General features: G+C 41.1%; 1 long non-coding RNA gene across 1 annotated transcript in view; it reads right to left on the bottom strand.

Moving 5' to 3' along the window:
- Window positions 1-24,305, bottom strand: part of LOC128094149 (uncharacterized) — a 177,146-nt gene that overhangs the window by 101,060 nt on the left and 51,781 nt on the right. Inside the window, exon 5 of the long non-coding RNA XR_008212842.1 lies at window positions 5,856-5,909. This is a non-coding gene — a long non-coding RNA (uncharacterized LOC128094149). The remainder of the gene's footprint in view (window positions 1-5,855; window positions 5,910-24,305) is intronic.

Here is a 24,305-nt window from a genome sequence, read left to right as displayed (position 1 = left end):
AGAGAGAGAGAGAGAGAGAGAGAGAGAGAGAGAGAGAGAAGTTCTTCAGGAAAAAGAAGTATATGGGAGAAAAATAAATTAAGACAGAATGTATCCTTAGAATAATACTATATCATATTGTGTGATAGTAAACATACATACTATGGTAGTTTTCTGGAGTAAAACCAACAAAAGCTAATAGCCAAGGATTTAAATATGGGAGATATACATTTAATTTTCAACTCACTGTTTCAATTTTTATTCTGTGTTATGGTCTTTTCTTTAATCATTTTAAAGCACTAGACCAAAAAATAATTTGTAGTATTACAAATGTAGAAGGGGCATCAGTAATCATCAACTCAGAAGGGAGAAGCAGAAATTGCCTTACCCGGGGGCACACAACTGTTTAGTGACAAAATTCCAGTTGGGGCCAAGTTCCTTAAGTAATCTGCATACTACATGCCATTGCCTGAGCATGTGCTGCATATAAGCAATTAGCAACATTATCCTAGGCACATCAGATAGAATATCTCAAATTCTTATAAGAACCCTTCAAAGAACATGCTGGAAAACTAGTTTTCATTTATCAGGGCTTTTTGTAAAAGTTGAGCAATTCTATCCTGGCTGCAAACAATATGAATCATCACCTAATTTACATACACGACCTCTTACCTCTATTATTTCATAAAGGTAAAATATTTCTATTGATAAATAAGGAAATCAAAGACCTTGCTAATAATCCAATAGCTGGTATATGTTAAGCCTGAGATGACAACTCTAAACTTCACAATTCCTTGAGACTATTTATAATATGATAGGGTGGTTTTGAAGTTTTGTCTGGCTACTATGACAATGTAAGAGTTAGCCATTACATTAAAAAGTCAGTATGATTCCTGTGTGTTCCATGTACCTCTTTCTGATTCTGGAGCCCAAAATCTCTTTACCCAGCATTGACTACTGATGAGCAAAACCTTGGCTCACTAAGGGAAAATTAACACTGAAAACACTGCTGAGTTCAAGTAAAATTCTGTGCACACAGAGCTTCTTCTCTTTTGGAAGGGATTTTAAAATTCCCCAAACAAAAATCTTAATGTTGCAAACTAATTACTGTGCATCTGCTACAATAATTACTATATTCGGTAATTTACAATTCAATTCTTTTAAAATTGGGCTCCACAGAGCTTTCAATGACAGGTATCTTAGTTTCATGACTCAACTCAAATTTTTTTCATCCTCAACTGTATGCTTCCAACTTTATACATGGACAACACCAAAAGAGCCAAGGCATTGTTCCTTCCAAGACCTACAGTTTTACAGTTTCCAATCTGGCCCTGGGACCAAGCTGTACAGTTTAGTCTTATTTCTATGTTGATACTTAAACAAGGAAAATATTGCCAGATACAGTTAAATTTCTCTTTTGCGCAATGATATCTCTTTTTAAAGGGTGTGTGTGTGTGTGTGTGTGTGTGTGTGTGTGTGTGTGTGTGTGTGTGTGTGTGCAGGTATCCATGGAGTCCAGAACTGGGCATCAGATTCCCTAGAGCTGGAGTTTGTGAGCCACTGGACCTGAGTGCTGAGAACTGAACTCCAACCCTCTGAAGAACAACATGCACTTTTAACTGCAGAGACATCTCTCCAGCCCCCAAAATAACATCTTTTAAATAGGTGCATATGCGATTTATTTCTCATGAAAATTATACAATGTCAATTGATTTTCTATTTTAGGCATTGCTGCAACTGTTGCCGCGCGTGGTACTTTGTTATGTAATATAAACACTATGCCACCTTCAGTCTAACCGTGATCACTTAAAGAGATGCAGATAATAAGAAAACAATCTCACTGTCTTATATACTTCTGCGGAGTTGTATATATCTCCTTCATTCCTTTGTATATATCCACACTTCCACCTACTACCATTGCCTGCTGCCCCTTGTGGGGCTTCCTATGTTTACCATGGTGTAAGTCTGCCAGTGATGGACTTAGTTCAGACTTTACGAATCTCAAGAAGTCACTGTTTCATTTTGATTGTTTACAGGTATTTTCTTTAGTACGGAACTCCATGTTGAGTTTCTTTCACGCTGCTTTGATGCTGTGCCTCCTACATCTTCTCACTTGCATTCTTTCTGATGACAAGTCTGCAGCGTTGCCCATCTTCGTCTCACTGTGTGTAACGTATCTCGTCTCTGCTGGCTAGTTTTCTCTTCGTCACTTGTTTTGTGCAGTTTCATCATGGATTGCCTTTGTAGAGTTGTCTGTGTTTCTGATGTTTGGAGTTCTTTAAGCTTCTTGAGTTGATCAGTTGACAGTTTTCATAAATGTTGAAGATGTTTTGGATGTTATCTCTTTAAATGGTTTCTACCCACACCCCTTGCTTGTTTTGTTCAGTGATTACAACAGTACAAAGGCCTTAGCTACTTTCTTACTTCTGCAATAAATTACCCTGACAAAGACAAATTAAGAAGGAAGGGTTTGGTTTTGAGAAGGCCAGGCAAACACCACGACAGGTTCCTAATAACTTAGTTAAGACCTAAGCCTCAGCTCCTGCCTCTTGAAACTGAACAGACTATTTCTAAGGAAGCGATGAACAAAGGGCAATCAATCACAGACTCCCCTGATAGTAGGGAGGAGGAGAACTGCACGTACTAGGCCTGGGCCAGCCTGCAGGACAGCTCAAGGTAATGACCACACATGGACAAAGCCTGGAACTTGTCCAGACCTGCCCCAAAATGGAAAAACTGTAACCTTAACCAGCCCCCGCCAGCCCTAGCCAATTAGAATGTATTAGTATGATTGCCACTCGAGTAAGCCAATCATATCTGAGATGACCTACCTGTCCCTGAAATTCCCCTTAGCTTTGCTTCAAAGGAAACTGCGAGCATCTCTCATGGTTGCCATTTTGCCCTTGTGTTGGATGGGCAACAACAGCATGCTGGTATCTTGATTCTTGAGATAATAAATGCTCCTGCATTATGTTGATGGTGGTCTTTTGTGGAACTTCTCCAGGACCCTAACAGTTAGAACGTATCATTCCAGAGGGATACAATTGTCATGGTGATGGAGACAGGGCAACAGGCAGGGAAGACATAGCTGCAGGAGCCGGAGGCTGGCTGGCCACCCACACTCAAGAAGCAGAGAGTAAACAGGAAGTGGAGCTACACTAGAAAGCCTCACCGTCCACCCCCATACCCCATGTGACCTACTTCCTCAGTGAGGCTCCCCTTCCTAAAGACTCCACAGCCCCTGGAAACAGCATCACCAGCTGGGGACCAAGTGTTCAAACATAAACCGGTGGAGGACATTCCGTACTCAAACTACCACAGCAAATACTGGACACCTTGAAGTTGTCATAAATCACTGATATTCTTCCATTTCTTTTGCTGTTTCACTGGATAGTTTCTATCTATTGCTGTGTCAAATTCATTCAGGAGGAAGCTGTCATGGCTGGGTGTGTAGCTCAGTGATGAATTACTTGATTAGTGTGTGCAAATCCCTCGATATGACACCCACCATTGCAAATATATATTTAACATAATATTTAATATTTGTATATTTCATATGATATATAATATTTGTATATTTGGTATAATATACATGTATTAATATAAAATTTATGTAAATATTTTAAAGAGTCAACAGGCTCACTAGAATATATGCATATGTGCTGGGGTATAACAAAAAAAACCTTTTTTTTTCTAGGAAAAGAATGTTATGACTATAGCCCAACACATCTATAAGTGACAATGTCATATTGTGATATCAGAAAGGCTGACACCCCTGGTTTAAGAGTTAGAGTCCTGTGCCTGGCAGCAGTGGCACACGCCTTTAATCCCAGCACTCAGTAGGCAGAGACAGGCAGATCTCTGTGAGTTAGAGGCCAGCCTGGGCTACAGAGCAAGATCCAGGACAGGCTCCAAAGCTACACAGAGAAACCCTATCTTGAACGCCCCCCCCCCCCAAAAAAAAAATAGTTAGACTCTTGTAGCTTGGAAGATTGGGTTCAAATCCCAGAAAGGCTTCCACTCCTGTATCAGCTCTGGAAGTTGGATAGGTGTTTGATCTCCCAGTGTCTCTATTTCCATATTTCTAACACAGAGGTGATGAGAATACCTCATCTCCAAGTTGTATTACGTGAGTTAATACATGTAAAGTACCTGTGCCTATCATCTAATGAGATCTACTCATGATGCCAGGGTTTCTTGATCTACCCACCATCACATCCTTTCAGAACAATCAACTAATTGAACATTTCCTATGGTCTCTACTTTTTATTTGTCAAGGAAAAATCCACAAACAATATCCTCTGAGAAACTCCCTAATGTATCAATCACCTAACCCATTTTGCTCTTCTCCCTAGTGTCCACTGTAAGCAATTATAGAAAAATGGATTCAATATCCATTACGTTTGTTTGTTGACTAGGTAAGCAGAACTTTGAAGTGCAGCATGTTGTGGAAAAGTAAATAGATCAGAATGACTGTACTACAGAGTACACATGGGGAAACAGGGAAAGCAGCCCTGAAGAGACTACACACAGGCTTTTGCATATCAACTCTTCTTTCTTTGCTTTATCCTGACAGGAAAGGGCTAGTACACAAGTATTCCACAGTGTTCCTGAGGTTATTGTCATTCTACACACTCATTTCTAAATGCTCTGTCGAGGGCATTTCAATTTATTACCACATTGAAACAAAAATCTGCTGTAAGATCATTCTAGAACATAAATGTCCTCTTTCTGATATTTCATAAACATCTTGAAATCTATACAATCCATAGTTCTCCTATACAAAGATGTTTCCTGTTATATAATGCCATGCCTCATATATATATATATATATGTATGTATGTGTATATATTCATATTTCACATAGTTCATGACCTAGTGTTCACTGACTATAAATGCCTTGATGACAGGGAAAGTATACTATTCATTTTTTCTTCATTGTGAGTGAGCAGCTAGCACACTCAGAAAATGGCAGAAAATGCTCAGTGGTATTCACTACTACTCACTACTAGGTACTCTTTGAATATAGGGAACACTATATTAAATCATTAAACTCCCACAGAAATCATGTGCAGTAAGGGTTATCGACACGTCATCATGAAATGGAGAAGTAAAGTAACTTGCTCAGGATCACACAGCTGTAAGCAAAAGATCTTCACCTGGAATGTACTTAACTGGTGCACCATTACGCTTCTCAGAATCTCCTTCTACTGGAATAAACTCCTGAATTACAATCTAGTATCCAAGAACCACTGACTTAGTCAAACTACCTATTACTTAGAAAAAAAAAAAAAAAAACCTGAGACCCAAGAGAGTTTAGTTCAAGGCAACATAGTTTCTTTTTCATTGCATTGACACAGACATTAGTTAATACATAGTATACAATGATAAGCATGTTCCTTGTATTGAGCTTAGAGAAAAATAAGAACCACCCAAAACCCAGGACACTAACGTTCCTCCGGGGACTCTCTCCTCCACGCATGGCAGAAAGGAGAAGTCAAGTGGGGGTTCCAAGGGAAGACTGTAATAGCAACAGGAGGGACTTACAGAAGGTGAAATGAAGGCAGCTGATAGATCTTCCCTCCCCCCCAAAAAAAGCACTTGTGAGGGGTTGCCTTTACTTGTTATACAAGAGAAAGGCTGCAAGGTGTTTGGTCCACGGGGAGAGCTCTTCTTTAGCAAAAAAGAAATTTATATCTCCACAAACAAAGAGAGTATGTAGAAGACAACGACATAGAAGGAGAGGAAATAGCTTGTTGAACTGGATGAGAATGGGATAGCATGGGGAAAGAACTGATGAGCTTCAATTGAACAGAATCAAAGAATCAAAACAAATCTCATCCATGATGAGGGAGAAGAAATGAATGTTTACCTACCCACAGTCTTGTTTCTTCCCCTACAGCAAGAAGCTTCAGGAAGCTGGCAGCCACCTGTGACAAGAAATGACACACATCATTTGGGACTCTCAAACTGAGGTAATAACCTATGGCATCTATTAGCCATACTCAAATTTCAGGGCCCCTAGAATGGCCAAGATAACATGGAGGCACTTAACAACCAGAGAACAAGAAGTTCAGTCCTGCTATCGTCACACACACACAGACACACACAAACACACACACACACACACACACACACACACACACACACACACACACACACACATATGCACACACGCGCACACATGAATCAGAAAGTGTTCAGGTCTTCAATCTGTTACCTCAGACCACTCCACCCCGCTGCCACCAATACACACAAAAGTTCTGACTACCTTCTGAAGTCAACTTTTCTATATATAAATAAGGTACTCCTTAATTGAAGAAAGCAGACTAATGAGCGTTTCTATGTATTCTGAAGAAAGAAGGAGTATGAATACAAGGGTCCAAGACAGAAACAGAACTCAGTCATGTTTCCACTTGACCATTTCCTGTGGCCCAATACAACCTCTGCAAGCATCTCTCCCCTACCCATTTCAAACTTCCCAGCAGCTTCTTGTTCATCTTTAGGTGACTAAAAGAAACCTTAGGCAGGAAACACATCTACATCAATACAGCTAAGGGGTGCAGCCTGTCAGAGCACAATATTTCAGTCAACTAGAGAGTATTTTGCCTCTGCTACAGATCCTTGTAGCCCCTGTGTCAAAATGTTTTAGATGCTTTGTGATTTGGAACATGCTTCCTCCCTCAAGGAAAAACTGGCAGACACAAGCTCTGACAGCCAATCTTTCTTCAGTGCACCCACATACCTACATAGACATGCACCCGTGGGTCAGTTCATCTCCCAGTTTGATCTCCTGCTGGGCTTTGGAGCCAGCAAGCTCTAAACAAATCCTGCTCTCACTCGGTTTCTTCTAATTTTCCTACTTGTAAAGCTCTACATTAAAACACACAATGAAAAATCAGATTATATTCTTTCCACTCCTCTTCTTTGGATGGCAAGAAAAGATAAATCCTTCAGAAATTGCTGGAGCTACCACTGTTTGGCTTTCGATTGGTGGTTCTCTGGAATAAGGTGAACAGCAGATGTGAGACTGGGTATCTAGTTACATCTTCATGGACCTTTCAGGACTGTTATATCCACTACTGTTGTTATCAGCATGGTTTGTAGTCTTATCTCCTGTGGTCTTCTTGGATAAAGAATTGTTCTCATATATGCTGATAACAGTAACCTTTATAGAAATGAATACGTGCTAAATGAGATGCCTCCTTACAGACTCAGGGCCATTCAGAGCATAGTGTTCAGGTCTAGATAGTCACAGATAAGCCATTTAGAAAAGTACTGGGACCCAAAAATGAAGGTCATGGGCTTCATTTAGCCCTCTTATCTCCATGTTCATAAATCTCTGAGCATCTCCATGCCATGGGTTTTCTCCTCCTCAAAGCCTCTAACATGTTGAAAGATTTTTTTGTATTTTTTCTCAGACATTTGATTATAATCAATGGAGAAGCAACACTGTTTGGAAAAATTGTAGTCTTGTCAAAAAAAATCATGTCAAGAAAGTACAGAAGTCCAAATAATCATGAAGGCAATGGGAAAATGAGATTTTCAACATCTCTGCCAGACATTAACCCAGTGTCTATGTCACACACACACACTAACTTCTCTAGACATCACCAAGATTTTACCTCGCTTCTTTTACTCTCCACTGGCATCTCTAACTGGAATCTCTACCTCCTGGGATTGTAGACCAGAGCTTTGGAATTCTATTCACTTTTCCAAAGCCTGCAAAGATAACTGGAATATACCAACAAGCAAGTAGAGGTTCCAGAGGCTCAGTTTAAAAGGAGACACAGCTCTTGTCATTTCCAATGGAACACTCACTTTGGAGTCTCTGAAGTACCAGGTATGCTTATGTCAGCTTCAAACAAACTCAACTCATTTGAGAGGAGGTAACCTCAATTGAGAAGATGCCTCCATAAGATGCCTCCATGGGCAAGCCTGTAGGACATTTTCTTAATTGGGAGGGCCCAGGCCATTGTGAGTGATGTTATTTTTGGGCTAGTGGTACTGAGCATATGACTGAGGGAACTGGATGCAGAGATCCATGGCCAGGCCCCTGGTGGAGCTCCAGGAGTCCAATTGGCGAGAATGAGGAGGGTTTACATGAGCGAGAATTGTTGAGACCAAGGTTGGATAAAGCACAGGGACAAATAGCCAAACGAATGGAAACACATGAACTATGAACCAATGACTGGGGGGTCCCCAACTGGATCAGGCCCTCTAAATGGGTGAGACAGTTGATTGGCTTGATCTGTTTGGGAGACATCCAGGCAGTTTGACCGGGTCCTGTGCTCAGTGCATGAGTTGGCTGTTTGAAACCTGGGGCTTATGCTCAGCCTGGGAGGAGGGGACTGGACCTGCCTGGACTGAGTCTACCAGGTTGATCTCAGTCCTTGGGGGAGGCTTTGCCCTGGAAGAGATGGGAATGGGGGGTGGGCTGGGGGGAAGGGGAGGGGGCGGGAGGGGGGAGAACAAGGGAATCCGTGGCTGATATGTAGAATTAAATTATATTGTAAAATAAAATTAAATTAAATTTTAAAAAAAGAAAGAAAGCAGGCTGAGCAAGTTACGAGAGGCAAGCCAGTAAGTGGCACCCATCCATGGCCTCTGCATCAGCTCTTGCCTCCAAGTTACCACCCTTTTTGAGCTCCTGTTCTGACTTCCTTTGATGATGAACAGTGATATAGAATGTAAGTCAAAATAAACCCTTTCCTCCCAACTTGTTTTTTGTCATGGTATTTCACCATATCAGTAGAAACCCTAACTAAGATACCAGTTAAGGCCAGCAGGCTGTTGAAAAGTCCCAGTCTCACAGAGCTGCCACATGTAGGTATTCTGATGAAAAGCACTAGGTAAGGTCCAAGGTGACAAAAGACATATAGGTGAAGGTCATAAAGTCACTCCTCACTAGCGGGAGCTGGGGCAGGACTTCCTTTCTGTGTCTAGAATTCTGACCTAGAGACTCTACCGTGATTACAGAAGGCTTGTTTTGAGTTTCAGGCTTTTGCATGCATTTGCAGTCAGCAGTCATGACTAGAACAAATAGTGGGAAATGCTGCTTCAAGTCAAACAGGCCTACAATTCAATTTCAGTTCTACCCCTTGCACAGAGTTAGCCAGCCACTTAACCTCTCTCAGTATGCTTAACTAGAAGCAATAAGATTTGTAATGGCACATTCATGAGGAGCCATATGGAAACTCATTCCTCCCCTAAGTGTTCCCTTTCTCCCCTGCCACTCTTCTTTAGCCTCAGTTCCACTGAACCAATTACTGTCAAAATGGTGCTAATGAAACAAATCTATTATCATTCATCTGAAACTGAATTCATTTATATAAATAGAGACTGAAGGGAATGCCTTGCCCAAAAGCAGACTAATGCAGAAGTCAAAGCTTTGAGGATATCCTCATCCTGGTCAACTGGCAAGTAGGACATTGGTGTGTGCTGAGATAGAGAGTGCGATTATAATTTGAAGCCAGATTAAAGTCGGCTTTCAAATGCTCTTCTAGATTGCAATACTGGCCAAACTTCAGCATATGTGTGAATCTGTTAAGATGCAGATTTTTTAAAAAAAAATTTAGTTGGTCCTGGAAAAAGCCTGAATCCTTCATTTAAGTTCCCAGATGATGTCCATGCTGCTGATCAACCAACAGTATGTTGAGCAGCCAGCCCTAAAGGACTCTATAAAAGGCTTGTGCTAATTACTCAATGAATAATTCATCTTCAGTTTCCCCAGATTAGCAGAACATGACCAATTTGTTCCGGATCCCTGTCTTCCTAGGAGGATAGCTCGCTTGGCTTCAGGCTGAATACAGTCACTTTCATTTGTAGCCTTCCTCTGTAAGAGTCCTGCAATTACTTAGGTTTTATTTATCTTTTTTTTTTCAATGCAAAGTTCACAGCAAGCTATGCTCAGGAATTAGTCTGCTCTTCCATAGCTGGTAAAGTGAAGGACAAATCCAAGAACAGCCTCAGAATACAGATCTAACTTCAAGCTACAAGCACTGGTGTACTATAGGGGAACAGCTGTTGGTGTGACCATGCCACCACTGCCTAACTGTTGATTGACAGCTCTTTGGGAAAGTAGATTTGGACAAGACAGTATGAGAGACCTTCTCCTACTCTAGCTTGTTTGTTTGTTTAATGCAGCCTTAGGTATTGATTATGGTGGAGTAGGGGGGATAGAGGAAAAAACATATATTTAGCATTCACCATGTGCTGTGGGGAGTGCTCTGCATTATATATTGAAACACTCTTAAGATTCTAGGGTCAATGCTATCTAGCTCATCTAACAGATGAGGAATCTGCCACATCCAGAAGGGTTAACCAAACTGGCTCAAACTCTCATGGGAAGAAGTGAGGGAGCAGGCTTCAAGGTGAACGCATCTCTTGTTTCAAGACACAGTGCTTTATTGATGTGCTATGTCAATCAGGGAACTTGCACAGGTTGAATGGATCGGCTGATTTATTGACAGATTGGTTGATAATGTTGGCAGGGATCAATGTGTCTTTTGGCCAAGTCAACCCACAGCTGACTTTTATTGCTTCAATTTGGTCTATAATTGATGTGACTTTTGCTCTCCAGCCAGTTTGTGAAGTAGAAGAATTCGATTTGAGCTCATATTTCACTGGAATCTGCCACTCAAAGCTTTATTAAGAAGGTCTCACTTGTTGAGCTCGACATAAGACAGGAATTCTGAAAGAGGAAAAAAAAACTTTTTTTTATCATCTTTGGGATACAAACACACTTGAGTTTTTCTGGTCAGTATATCCTGACTAAAGACCAAGATTAGATATTAATATATGAGCCAGCAAAGGGAGAAAGAACAGCTAGAACTCGGGAATAAAGAGAAAACAAATCTAGATACATGGAGCTAAGTTGAAAAAAAGGTAGCTTGCTGTAAAACCTCCCAATGGCAAGAAAAACAGGACAGCATGTGTCCTTACTTATATCAAGACACAGGAGGAGTCTTTCATGTATTCATTGTCCAAGGTTTGAAGGATCAGATTCCAAGAATTTGAAGGCAAACTGGATTGGTTAAGAGAAATGGGTGTGGCGACCATGACACAAGAGCAGAAAATACAGCTGAAGCTACATAAGAACGAGAGTGGTGATGTGCTCAAGGGGACCCACGTGCTGTAGGGTCCCTCTGGACCCTGGATTAGGTACAGACCACACCCAAACACCAATTTCCAAGCACAAACCAAACATAAAGAGATTCTTTATTAAACAAGGCAAAGAGACAAGGTGGCTGAATCTGAATCAGGAAGAAACCTCAGTCATAGCTTTGCAAGTATTATGTTAAGAAAAGAAAAGGGGGAGGTCTGTGTTAGAATGAACTAGGGTGTGGTTGGCAAATTCTGATTGGGTATTTTAATTAAGTTAGTCAAAATTATGTATTTTAATTGCTGGACCTTGATGTTTTGATGATCAGTCTCATGAATGAGTCAGTGACCAAATAAGGGAATGGACCTTGGGGACTAGCTTTAGAGATGTGATCTAACAGTTTAGTAAGGGAGAAGGAAGAGGAAAGGGCAAAACCTGTCAACACCTTGTCTGCCAGGCTAAAGCCTGAGTTTGCTGTGCTCAGGCCTGCCAGAGCCCTTCAGTGCTGGCTTATCATCACTGAGATACATATGCATTTGAGTTTTCCTGTCAGTATACTCTGACTGAAGATCAAGATTGGATATTAATAGATGAACCAGCCAAGGGAGAAAGAACAAGTAGAGCTCAGGAATAAAGAGAAAACAAATATGGAAGTGTGCTTCCTGTGGAAATGTAATGCAGTTCTCATTCTCTTCCCCCTCCCTTGCTCTCTTCACCTCTCTCCCACCACCACCCTCACCTGGACTTTCTCCTCTTTCCTGAAATTTCATCACCAATGCGCCTGCAGCTCTGTGTTGCATGATGCTCATCGTGTTTATAACTCCCCTGCTCACCACCGTCTGACAGCATCTGGATCTCTAGGTTCAAGTGCTGAGGAGAACATGTTGCATGAACTTCAGTGTCCATTATAACTGAGAGTTGACACCCATGCAGGCACTTATTCAATGATGTCTGGAATCCAGGGTGGCAAGGGGACTTAAGGAGGTATTTACAACAAAAGGGGCATGCCTACAGCAAACTCCTGAAATGTCTGCCTACCTCTGGGGCTGAGGGTGAAAGAGCCAAGATCTTCAGAAGCATAAATAGAACAGAAAAGATGAAAGTAAAAAAAAAATCTCAGCAAGCATTTCTGTTCTGTGTTCCTTTTCCTCTTTTAAACAAACTCTTTTGCTCCACAACTGCCAGACTCTGTCCTAGGTTTGAGTGCCAGATGAATGTTCCAAGGGCTTCAATCCTTTGTCAGTAAAGGGAACAACAATAAAATCAGTATATGATAATCTTCCTCCTACTCTCTACAATCATGAGGGCCTGCTGTGTGTTAGGCTCTAGAGATGTGTTCTGTGTCCAGAAAGCTAGTATACTCATATGGGAAACAGAGTAGTTTCAACAATTATTCTACCACAAAAAAGTTTCAAAGAATGGCCATCTGCTCCCTGCCCCATATAGCCTATGATGGGCAGTGGGATTCCAGTAAGAGAGCACATGAAAACCTGTAGGGTTCTGCTTAAATGTCCATTTCTAGTCCTCACCCTAAACAAGTATTTATCAGCTTTACACCTTTATATACAGATATAACTGCTTAAAAGGAGGAAACCTTTTTTTTTTTAATTTGTGGTTTCAGAGTTTATGTTCAAAGTCAGCTGGCCCCACTGCCTTGGGGTCTGTAATAAAGCAGGGGACAGGTGGAGGAACACAGCTGCTCATTCGATAGTCACTTCAGAGAGAAAGAAGGGAAGAAGTGGAGGATCTGTGACAAGGACCTCAGTAGGCCCTTTTAGGAAACATTCCCAATGACCTACTTCCTTCAACTGCCATCTCCTAACAACATCATGAGCGGGGCACCATGCCTCAACCTGTGAGTCTGGGGAATCCATTTGAAATCGAAACTATACTAGGAACTCAGGGGTGAGAGACCCAGGAAAAGCCATTTTCAAACAATGCCCATTTTAATTTTTTTTTCCTTTGGAGTAAAGTATTTGAGAAGCATCAAAAGTGAAGCCCTGCAGCAACCACAGAGAAGAGTGACTTAAGAATGACAGGAGACTTCCCCAAGGAGGAATAGATGAGGTGAGTGTCAAATGTTTACACCAAGAAAAGAATGGTGCTATAAGAATTCAAGGCAGAGAGAAAAGCAGAGCCCAGAAGCATGAAACCTTGACAAGCTCTGAGGCTCAGAAAACAGACAACTGGCTAAATCTCAGAATTCTCTTAGGAAGAGTGGGAAGCTTTGAGCCCAGAGTCAGACTGCAAAGTGCCCTGTATGCAAACCTAAAAACATAAAAGGTTCAAGGAATCCGTTAAAAACAATCTCTCCAGCCAGGCATGGTGTTTCAAGCCTGTAACCCCAATAGACGCTGAAGAAAGAGAGTTGCCACTACTCTGAGACCAGCCCCAGCCACAGTGTGAGATCCTATCAGAAAAGGAAGACAGAAAATGAATGGAAAGAAGGAAGAGAGGGGGAGGAGGAACAGAGAGAGGAAAGGAGGGGAGGAAAGAAAGAAAATTGGAAGAGGAGAGAAAAGAGAACAACCCCCCCAACACCAAATCCAACACCAGATTCTCTACTTTATTATTTTTTATCATTTCTCTGGTGTTCACATATCCTGCCATTATCCCGGCCTATAAAAAGCCCCCAATTCTCATTCACCATGTTGAAATGAAATATAAATAGAAGGCCTCGTTACATCTCAGACCGCTCTGGGGAAGAAATGAACTTCTTGATTTCCAACCTGAGCAGTCTTACATAAAGTTGAAGTAGAATCAAGAAAAAGTATTCCTTTAGACTCTTCTGAAAGGCTAAGTAGATGAGGAAGCCTTCATCGGAGACAGCCACCTTTCCTGTGCTACTGCATGGTCCTAGAGCTGACCTGTCACACAGGAGAGGTTAGGGGATCTCCTACGGTTTCACTCCTAGCCCCAGGAATCTCAGCTGACTGTAAGTCGTGTCTCCCTTTCTGTGACTCCTTCTGTCCCAGGACTTAGTTTCCACAGCTAAAGTTTTCCAAAAGGCACATAGAGAATCAGTTAGACTCTAGGGGATGGCCCAGAGAGTAAAGTGCATGATGTTTTCCAAAAAGCATGTATAGAGTGTTGGAGCCCATTTTTAGGTTTCCTAGTGACTTTACCCAGCAGGCCTGCATAAAGAGGATGACTGGACCACAGGCCTGAGTACAGGTGTCTGAGATGGTCTGCACTTGGCTATGTTGGGGGGAGGTCTTTTGCCCCACCCCTTGGCATTCCTTTAAATACCCTAGGGCAGAGACAGCCGGGGCCTGATGGATTGGGATCCAGGCGCTCCCAAATCTACCCTGTATTTTCTATCTTTTTCTCTCCCTTCTATCGTTCTAACTAATATTTCCTGCTGCTTCTACTCAAGAATACTCTAGGGAAATGTGGGGGTGAGGGATGGACCCCCACAAAGAGAGTCAGGTTGGACTCTGGAGGATGGCCAAAGAGAAAAGTGCATGAAGACTAGAATGTGGGTACCCAGAATCCATGTATAGATGGACACAGTGTGGACATCTGTAAGGTGGAAGAAAGAGACAGGAGAGCCTCTGTAAACTCAGGGGCCAGCTCACCTGTCATCCCTCAGGTCAACAGGAGACTTTATCTTCAACAAGGTGGAAGGTAAGGACTGACAATCCAAGTTACCCACTGACCTCCACATGCATGCTGTAACACATGCATCACACACACACACACACACACACACACACACACACACACACACACACACACGTGCATTTTGTTGTTGTTTTTAAGATTTATTTATTTATTTGTTTGTTTGTGTATATGTGAGTGCCCTATCTGCATTTATGCCTGCACGCCAAAAGAGGGCATTAGATCCATCTATAGATGGCTGTGAGCCACCATGTGGGTGGTGGGAACTGAACTCAGGACCTCTGGTAGAGCAGCCAGTGCTCTTAACCTCTGAGCCATCTCTCAGAGATATGTTTTTAAGTACCCAGGAAAGTCTACCTGGCTGTCTTCCTCCCTCCCTCCCTCCCTTCCTCCCTTCCTCCCTCCCTTCCTCCCTCCCTTCCTCCCTTCCTTCCTTCTTTCCTTTTTCTTTCTTTTTCCTTTTAATAGCAACAGGCACCACTTGCATTTAGAATCGTCACCTGAGGTGTGATTGAGAGGAAATCACTGCTTGTCGTTTCCGGCTCTGTGGGAAACATCATCCAGTCAAACTTAACTAAGCCTTTTATTTCCTACATTTGCTCCTCATCAATTGCAGCCTGTCAGTTTGCAGCATAAGAACCAGCAGAGAGCCCTTCACCCTGGCACTCTGCATAGAGCAATTGCTCCTGCCTAACAGATCAAATTTCCAGGTCATTTTGTTCTCTCTCTCCATTAGAAGAAGCCCCCTCCCAGAGCGACATACCAGCCCTGTTTAGGGACTATTTAGAACAAAGTAAGGTTTTAATTTCCTGCTTTTCCCTCGCTGTACCTTCCTTACCCACCTCCGCCACCCAGCAGCACCACAGGAAACTCCAGCTTCCTAAGAGAAGCGTGCAATTTCCCATGTTTCTGACATTTTCTCTTATACTTTGAAGGTTTTCCAGAGTTGGCATTTAGGACTACTGACATTAGCAGCTCACAATAGCGCAGAGATGAGCACATCCAAGGTTGGGCTGGACTTCAGTACTCCTGTGAAGGATGGGACTTTGAAATCTAAGTAAATGGGATTTAAGATCAAGACAGTGAAGGAATGCTGAAACCACTTCATTCCTTGAAATGTGGAAAAGACAGTATCTCTGCACTGAAGCCACTGCTAATTGAGTTTTCTTCCTTGACACCAAATGCATTCCTGAGTGTGTGTGTGTGATGCTTGCCAGGCATCTACAGGAGTCACTAGTATTTGATAATTAGTTCTTCCCTCCTTCTCTCATCCCTATGGAACTCTTCAAAATGTATTAGTGGCATCCTCAGATGCCAGCCACTTCAGTTTTGCTATTTTCTTATTGTTGTTTGTTTGTTTGTTTGTTTGTTTGTTTTAGACAGAGTCTCTCACTGTTCACTAACGATTAGACTATTTACCCCTCCCTAGTGCTGGGATCACAAACACACACTATCACACCTGGCTCTTCACGGGGGTTCTGAGGTCTTCAGACTTGCATGGAGAACATTCTCCCTTTATGGAGTGTGCTATCTTCCCGACCCTAAATCTTAACCTAATATGAACACCATGATACTGAATTATTCATATTCAGGATGTCTGAAACCTAAGTATGGATATAGACTGGATTTGGGCAGCTAAAACCTATCAACCTATCTATCCCCTACCTACCCACTTGCATACTCCCAGATCAGATTTTCAGTGAATAAGAGTCAAATCAACACCCCCATGAATCATAACTGTTTTAGCCCCAACTACTGTATTCTCCATTCTCTGACTTCCCCCTCAATCTTTCAGCCTGCCTGAGTCTCCTCTGTTCTTAAACTCCTAGCCATCTTGGGTAGCTAGATATTAGCAGATTTGGATCTATGATGATGGACACCATGCCCTCCTTATTATCAGCTTTGGACCACACCTCTGGTTTCCCTGGTAATATGTTAATTTTAAATGGGAAAATATCACAAGTGTCCCTCCTTAAAATACCATCTTAAAGTGGGAAAACTCCAGGTAGCAGGGACTTACTGAGACCCATTAATGGAAGCAATTTCCTCCAGGTAAAGCATAGCTATTCTGTAGATGTATATTTAAGACTTTTAAAAAAAAAAAAAAACCTCTTTAATCTACTCTGTTATGTGATTTGGGGTTTAAATGGGATCTGGTGTCTAGATATAACCCCAGGTGAAAACATGACATTCTAAAAGATTATAAAAGAAAGAAAAGAGAAAAATTACAGAAGTATAAAGACACATTTTCTCCCCACTGTAAAAATTAATCCAAACAAGTCCATCAGTCACCAGGTCAGGAAAAACAGCCCACTCAAAAAGCTGTAACTCAAAAATTGAAGAAGTATGATGCACCTGAAGGCTTGTTTACAAGATGGTAGATCATGCCCTTAATGAAAGACATACTTGCATACCATAGAATCTTCCTCAATGCAGCTATTTATAGACCCTCACTGATAAGCATGTCTGCTTTTCTGAGTTCAAACTTGGAAAGTGTCACCTTTTCTTTTCTATCTTCCTTTTCAAACACAAACCAAAGCCATATGCCTGTTTGCACCAACATGGGTCATTTTTCTCCGGCACCGTTCCCAAACCCACAACACAGAGAGCTATTCCCAGACTTCCAGAAGAGAGCTTGCCTACCTGTTTGGCCTCTAACTCAGCAGCATAACTTTCTCTCGATTTCTCTATCCCTCTCCTTCCAGGATTTGCCAAAATCTCCAGTTTGACAGCCTTGTTTTTTTCTCAAGCTCTATGAAAATTGTCCTCCATCTTCTTTCTGACTCAGGTTTAAATTCTTTTGTTTATAAGACTAAGACCCACAACAGAGATTCTGTGTTTCCCAGTAACAATCACAACCCCACCAACACCCTGGGATGCTTTGTGATGTAATCAACAATAGTCAGAAGAGGATGGCTGTCCTTATTTGGCAATGGTGATGGGCAGACAAAAAAAGCATGACTCACCTAGGGAACTCTTAGAAAGGGGGGATAAAGCTTTTTATAGTTGACAGTGAGGAAAACAAAACTCTAGATGGAGGATGCAGAGCAGATACGGGAACCTGACTTGGCTCCGATGGTCATGAGAACAGGAAAAAAAAAAGCTGGAAGCAAAGGTCAGCAAAAGGTGACCCTAGGCATGATAAAAAGAGATTGTAGGGAACAAAGACAAACACCACAATGCAGATGGTGACCCCAGAAGCTCCAGAAGTCCCTAGCCAAGGAGAGAGTAACCTGTCTCTTAACAAAGGTGTGGAAGTCTTTATCATTTTCTGCCACATACTTCAGTACAGAATGGGCAGGGGAATTCTCTGGAGGTTAACCAGATAAGTAATTAGGATGAAAAGACAGTCTACACTTGCCCTTGAGAATTCCTTGGAGAGTCAGTAGCTGGCCTACAGATACATTGTGCTCTTCTGGGTGAAGTGTGACACCTGCTGGCTTGTAACGGGAAAACCTAGGATTCACTTTGCTAGGCATTTATGATATTGCAACACAAATAGCAGCATCTAGTTCAGCATTTCTCAACCTGTGGGTCGAATATCAGATATCTTAAATAGCAAATATTTACATTATGATTCATTGCAGTAGCAAATTACAGTTATGAAGTATCAGTGAAATAATTTTATGATTGGAGGTCATCACAACATGAAGAACTGTATTCAAAGGGTTGCAGAATTAGGAAGGTTGAGAATCACTATTCTAGATGGACATTGCTATAGTGAGATACTGGGTATCTTCAGAGTTTGGTCCACATGTCCAGATTCAGGTTCCATGGCTAAAATTGTTTCTAGATCCTAAAAGAACAATGGAAGTATCCAGAGGTTAAGTCACCATGATAGGAAGGACCACAGAAAGAAGGCTGGGCACAAAGAGGTCTGTCCTCAGGTCAGCATCTGCCTCTTTGTAGACATAGAACATTCTCCAGATTGCTTCTTCTGTTTCTTTGTTATTATTGTTGGTTATGTTTTCTTTACCCTAATCTTCAGTTTTATGTGTTAAAGTAGTATTTTACTTGGAGTACATGTAGAGGTCATGAAGGTAGAAATGGACTATTATCAGAAAGAGGGGGAGCTAAGAAAACTTTAAGGAATGGTGGATACTAGAACATAAGCGATATGAATGTGGAAAAGGGAATATTGAAAGTGGAGAAGTTTGAGGGGGGAGAGAGTTAGATGAGTAGGGCTCAGGAGTGGATAGGAGGAGAGATAACCAACACTAAAAATATACATAAAAAATGGAAACATTTTAAAAGCTTATTAAAACTATAATTTAAAGTGAGTTTGAATAGAGATAACCTACATGGGGAAACAATGTTCTTCCCAGAAGCCATAGATGATGATGGTAATAATGATGGTTGATGATGATGATGATGATGATGATGATGATGATGATGATGACTTATTGGCAATATTATTATTATTAAAATTCCAGTTGGTATTGGATACTAACCTGTGTGTAGTGGTCAGGGAGACAAAAAAGGCTTCCGAAACAGTATAGTTTACTACCATTGCTTTTAGTTGCCCACAGAACTTGATAGCAAGACCCATTACTTGGAGGAGAAAAGTCATCAATAATCTTACTTAGCTGTAATGTCTGTGAACTACAGTAAGACCATCCTGGCAAGACACACAACAGGGACATGAAAGCTATAAGAGTAACCAACCACTTCCTGATGGGATTCAAGTCTCATTTTATAGGAAGGAACTCATGCCTGGTACTGTAAATCTGGTCAAGAGCAAATGGCTGGGGAGGTCCTAAGCTCTAAGGGAAACCCACTACTATCATTTCCTAAGTAGACACCTGGTGAAATTGCCTTCTAAATACCCATGTTTATATCCATAGATTAGTGCTATTCTCATCCCTCATACAAGAAGTTTCTTATTGTAGCAGGTGGAGGTTAATGAAAAGACTCATTACTAGTTGAAGTGCTGAAAATAAATGACAATGGAGTGGTTGTTCCCAAGTGGGCCATCCATTTTATCCCTTCCAAGGCTCTGGAAATACCATGAAAGAAGTGGTGGAAAGAATGCAAGAGTCAAAGGATCAGAGGCTGTGTTGCAAAACAACATCTTCTGGCCATGAGATGACCATTGTACTCATGAACTCACTGCACTGTGGCTGCCTACATAAGACCTGCACAGTAGTGGGCCAGCCAACATTCCATCCTGGAAGAGTGAGGGACTCATGCAACTCTATCCCTCCCTGACAGAGTGTATACAGTTAATGGTGGCTGGGAAAAGGGATATCACTTTCTTCAGTGGTATAGTAGCCAAAGATAAGTTATCCATGTTCCAGTAAATAATCTCCCACTCATCCATATGCAAACTATTCTAATTAAACACAGTGGTACACACACACACAAACACTACATGCACACAAAAGTGTTAAAATATGAGGGGGACTTGTTGGTAAGAAAAGGGGTCCAAGGAGGATAAGAAAGGGTAATTAGAGGGGTGAAAATGACTAAAATTCACTATATACATAAATGAAAGTGTTAAAGATTAAATGCACACACACACACACACACACACACACACACACACATATATATATATATATATATATATATATATATATATATGAAAATAAAGAGTTCCAATTTGCTTGGATAATTGATGTAACAAATATATTTTCAATTTTGTACATTTATTATGTGCTAACAACCATACTTCCAGGTATATCTCTCTGTATAATTATCTGCTATCCCTCATTGAGGATACTTCCAAGAACCTCATGGATGCCCAAATCCATAAATAATGCTGAACTCTAGGTATCCTATGGCTTTTCCCCAACACAAATATCTTTGAGAAAGTTTAATTTAGAGCTTAAGTACAATACAAGTTTAATAACAATGGCTAATACAATAAAACAATTTTAGTGATGTACTATAGCAAATGTCATTGAAAACCTGATTTTCTAGTTTCTGGAATTTTCTACTTAGTATTTTCTGACCTCAATTGACTAGTGGTAACTGAAATTCCAGAAACAAAACCGTAGTTAAAGAGACTATTTGACAAGCACTTTAGGGTGGTAAGAAGACAAGTCTACCAAGAGTCTTCTCTAACAAAAAGCATCCAGGGACACCAAAGGGCCTTGTGCTTTCTGCCTGAAACTCTCCTCCTGCTTGAGCACTTCCTTCAATTTCCAGCTCTCACGCCACTTTCTCTAGGAAGCCTACTCTCCTCCTCACACCAAGTATCTTTCCCCTTGTGATGCTCTGAAGACATGTTCTACCATTCTTCATAAGCACAGATGGCACCAGAAAGAAGTCAAGTGGCTGAAGGGTTCAAATCTCAGCCCTCCCTCACTGACTGGGATCTTTGGAAAGTCTCCAAACATGACTAAACTATGATATGGCTTCCTGAGGTGTGCAGAACACCTACTTTTTAAGCTTTTCACAAGAATTAAATAAAAATGGTATATTGAAGAAACTCAAAATAATACCTAATAAGTAACAAATGGGAAATATTTGTTTTTGCTATTATTTCTGGAAGTGTTAACATAATGTCTGTCCCTCTAAACTATTATCTTCAAGAAAACCTTGTCATCTTTATTCATGCCATATGTTCATGCCTGTTCATGCCCGTCTATGCACAGCATCATACCTTTAAACTTGAGGTTTTGTCTCTAAAATATCCAAATAACCACAGTAATTAATTTCATAGATGTCTTAGTCCACTCTGTGTGAATATAATTATAAAAAAATACATTTCTTTGGTTCATGATCATGTTGACTACAAAATTCAAACAACATGGCTCCAGCATCTTAATGAGATCCTTCTGTGTGTCACAGAGAGCCAGAGATCTGGGAAACATGTGAAGAAAGAGGCCAAGTGTATGGGTAATCACACTTTGTAACAATTCAATCACATGGAAACAATTCTAATCCTCTGAGAACCAATTAATTCCATTCAAGACTGGTATCCTATGAATGAATTATGTGCCACCAGGCCCCTTGCTAGAAATCCATCATTCTTAGTATCCTTGAATAGAGATGGTAAACCTCAACATGTCTTTGGGCAAGGACAAATATCTTTCCACAGTGATAGGCAGAGTGTAAAAACTACAGATGATAAGTCTCCAGTAACCAGTAATGCAATTAGCATAAACAAGCAAATAGCAAATATTCAGCTGATATTTCTATTGCTATATTAATATCTATAGCATATTAATATATTGTATAATTACTAATTGATGATACTATGTTCTAGTATTATTACTACTAGGTATAAACAAAGTGTTCAGTAGTAATTAATGTGAGAATAGTATCTTGCCCAGAGAATGACCCTCGAGCAGATCTTTAAAGGGGGGAAATGGTAAACCAGGCCGACTTCATTCACTGACACACCTTTGGTCGTTCCCTAGTAAAGTAGAAACTTATGTGTTCAATCATGGTTCTGTACAAATAAATATAACCCAAACATCAGGGAAGTTTAGGAACCTAGGAAATGAGAGTCTAATCCAGGATGTCAAACTAGAGAAGAGCCTGGGAGGAGGTGGTGTGGATCAGGGATGGGAGGAGTTAGCTGGGCTGTGAAGCCAAAGCAGCCTTTCAAAAGCAGGAGCAGATGGAGTGGGAATGCGAAGGAACTTCATGGTGTTGCATTCAGTTCAGGCTTCGTGTGTATGGGCAGGATTGGAAAAGGCAAAGGTGGAGAAGTCAGGCGACAGATAATGAAGACCCCTGCAAGCCTTATTAAGCAATTGGATTTCATCCAGTAGACCTTAGAAGTAACTGAAAGATTTCAAAAAGGTGGAAAGAAGTAATATGCTCACATTTACATTTTAGATGGGCTATTCTGGGACAGCCAGGCAGAAGCCGGAAAATTAATTAAGAGGCTTTTGAAAGAGCCCAGAAAGACAATGGTCACAGCCTGATTTAATGCAATACAAGTGATGGGAAAGGCCTGAATAAAATCAAAACATAATCCACAGGATTTAAAGATTCATTTGATGTAAGAAGCAAAAAGAACAGATGAGGCCATAATTTCATTTCAGTAGGCAGGTAGGTCATGGTTCCATCTCACTAATACAAAAATAAAAACAGCAAGTTTGCAAAGGTGAATGGGTCAGCATGGACTTGTACTAACTATTTCACTTGGAGATTCTATGGAACCTCTGATGTTGTAGAATATTATTTTAAGGTGTGTTATATTTGTTTATGCTATGGAACATTTTTAAATGATGCAAGATGTGTTGCATTCTTTTATGTTGCATTTGTTTAACTCGGTGAAGCTGTGTTACTTTGCCTGTGTAAAACACCTGATGGTCTAATAAAGCGCTGAATGGCCAATAGCAAGGTAGGAGGAAGGATAAGCCGGGCTGGCAGGTAGAGAGAATAAATAGAAGGAGAAATCTGGGAGGAAAAGAAGAAAGAGCAAGGGAGAACAAGGAGAGGAGGACATCAGGGGCCAACCACCAGGCTTCACAGCCAGCCACGGTGTAAGAGTGAAAGTAAGACATACAGAAGTAAGAAAAAGCCCAGAGGCAAAAGATAGATGGGATAATTCAAAGTTAAGAAAAGCTGGAAGGAAATAAGCCAAGTTAAGGCTGGGCATTTATAATTAAGAATAAGCCTCTGTGTGTAATTTATTTGGGAGCTGGATGGTGGACTCCCCAAAAGAGCAAAGAGCAACAGAGTGAAGAGCAAAAATGAACACCACCACTCTGGTAATCCTATTCCTTGCCATTAGACAACATTCATCATGTACAGGCTCCCTCAGGCCTTTGTCTTTTCATTTTTACCAAATTATGACTCCAGTCCTGCCACTGGTTCCCTCTGCTTTCCTAAAGATTTCCTATGACCATGTGATCTACCTTTCCTAGCTTTTCTTTGGCCTTTAAATCAGATTATTAGGCAAACAAGTCTCTAGCCAGCAGTTTCATGAATGTAGCTGAAGCTCAGTGAAGAAAGCTGAGCCAGAAGAAGACACTGGAGAGAGATCAGCATAGAGTGTGAACAAAGGCAACACTGAGAACAGATGAGGCTGCCCAGGGACACTGTTCTGGGTTAGATGATTTGGACTTAGATGGAAGCCTAGGAGACAAGAACTACTGAGAGAAAAGCACAGCAGAAGGAAAAGAATTAGCAAATGCAAATAAGAAGTGTCCAGAAGCATGGTGAGAATGTGTGAGAAACTAAAGGGAGGAAGGAATTGAATAAGGAGTAGACAAGAAGTCAGAAGCCACAGAGATGGAAAGAAAAACTAGGGATGAAATCTGTACTCCTGGTTTCCCATTATTTGTTTCCTCTAGAGAACACTGAAACAGTATGGTGAGGTGGTCACAAATTCTTTACTATCTCATTCACTGGTAGAGGGGTAGGCTGTTTTCCTTCTGCTTGAATCCAAACTGCCTGTATTGAATAGCTTGACCAATAGAATATGGTATCACTGCTGATATAAGGCTACAGAAGTTGGCCATAAGAAAGAAGCTTTGTAGCTTCCATGGGACCATTAGAAACCCTTTGCTCTTCAAACCCTTATCTGCCACATGAGAAGTGCAGCTATTCCAAAGTCATCCATGCTGAGGGGACTAGTGGAGGCCCAAAGAGTAAAAGGTACCTGGTTAGCCTTCTGCCATTCTTGGCTAGTTATTTA

The sequence above is a fragment of the Peromyscus californicus genome, unplaced genomic scaffold (genome assembly GCF_007827085.1).
Source record: "Peromyscus californicus insignis strain IS unplaced genomic scaffold, ASM782708v3 Scaffold_4__1_contigs__length_199733344, whole genome shotgun sequence".
Lineage (NCBI taxonomy): Eukaryota > Metazoa > Chordata > Mammalia > Rodentia > Cricetidae > Peromyscus > Peromyscus californicus.
Note: the sequence above shows the minus strand (reverse complement) of the source record. Positions and strands in the feature narration are given on the sequence as shown.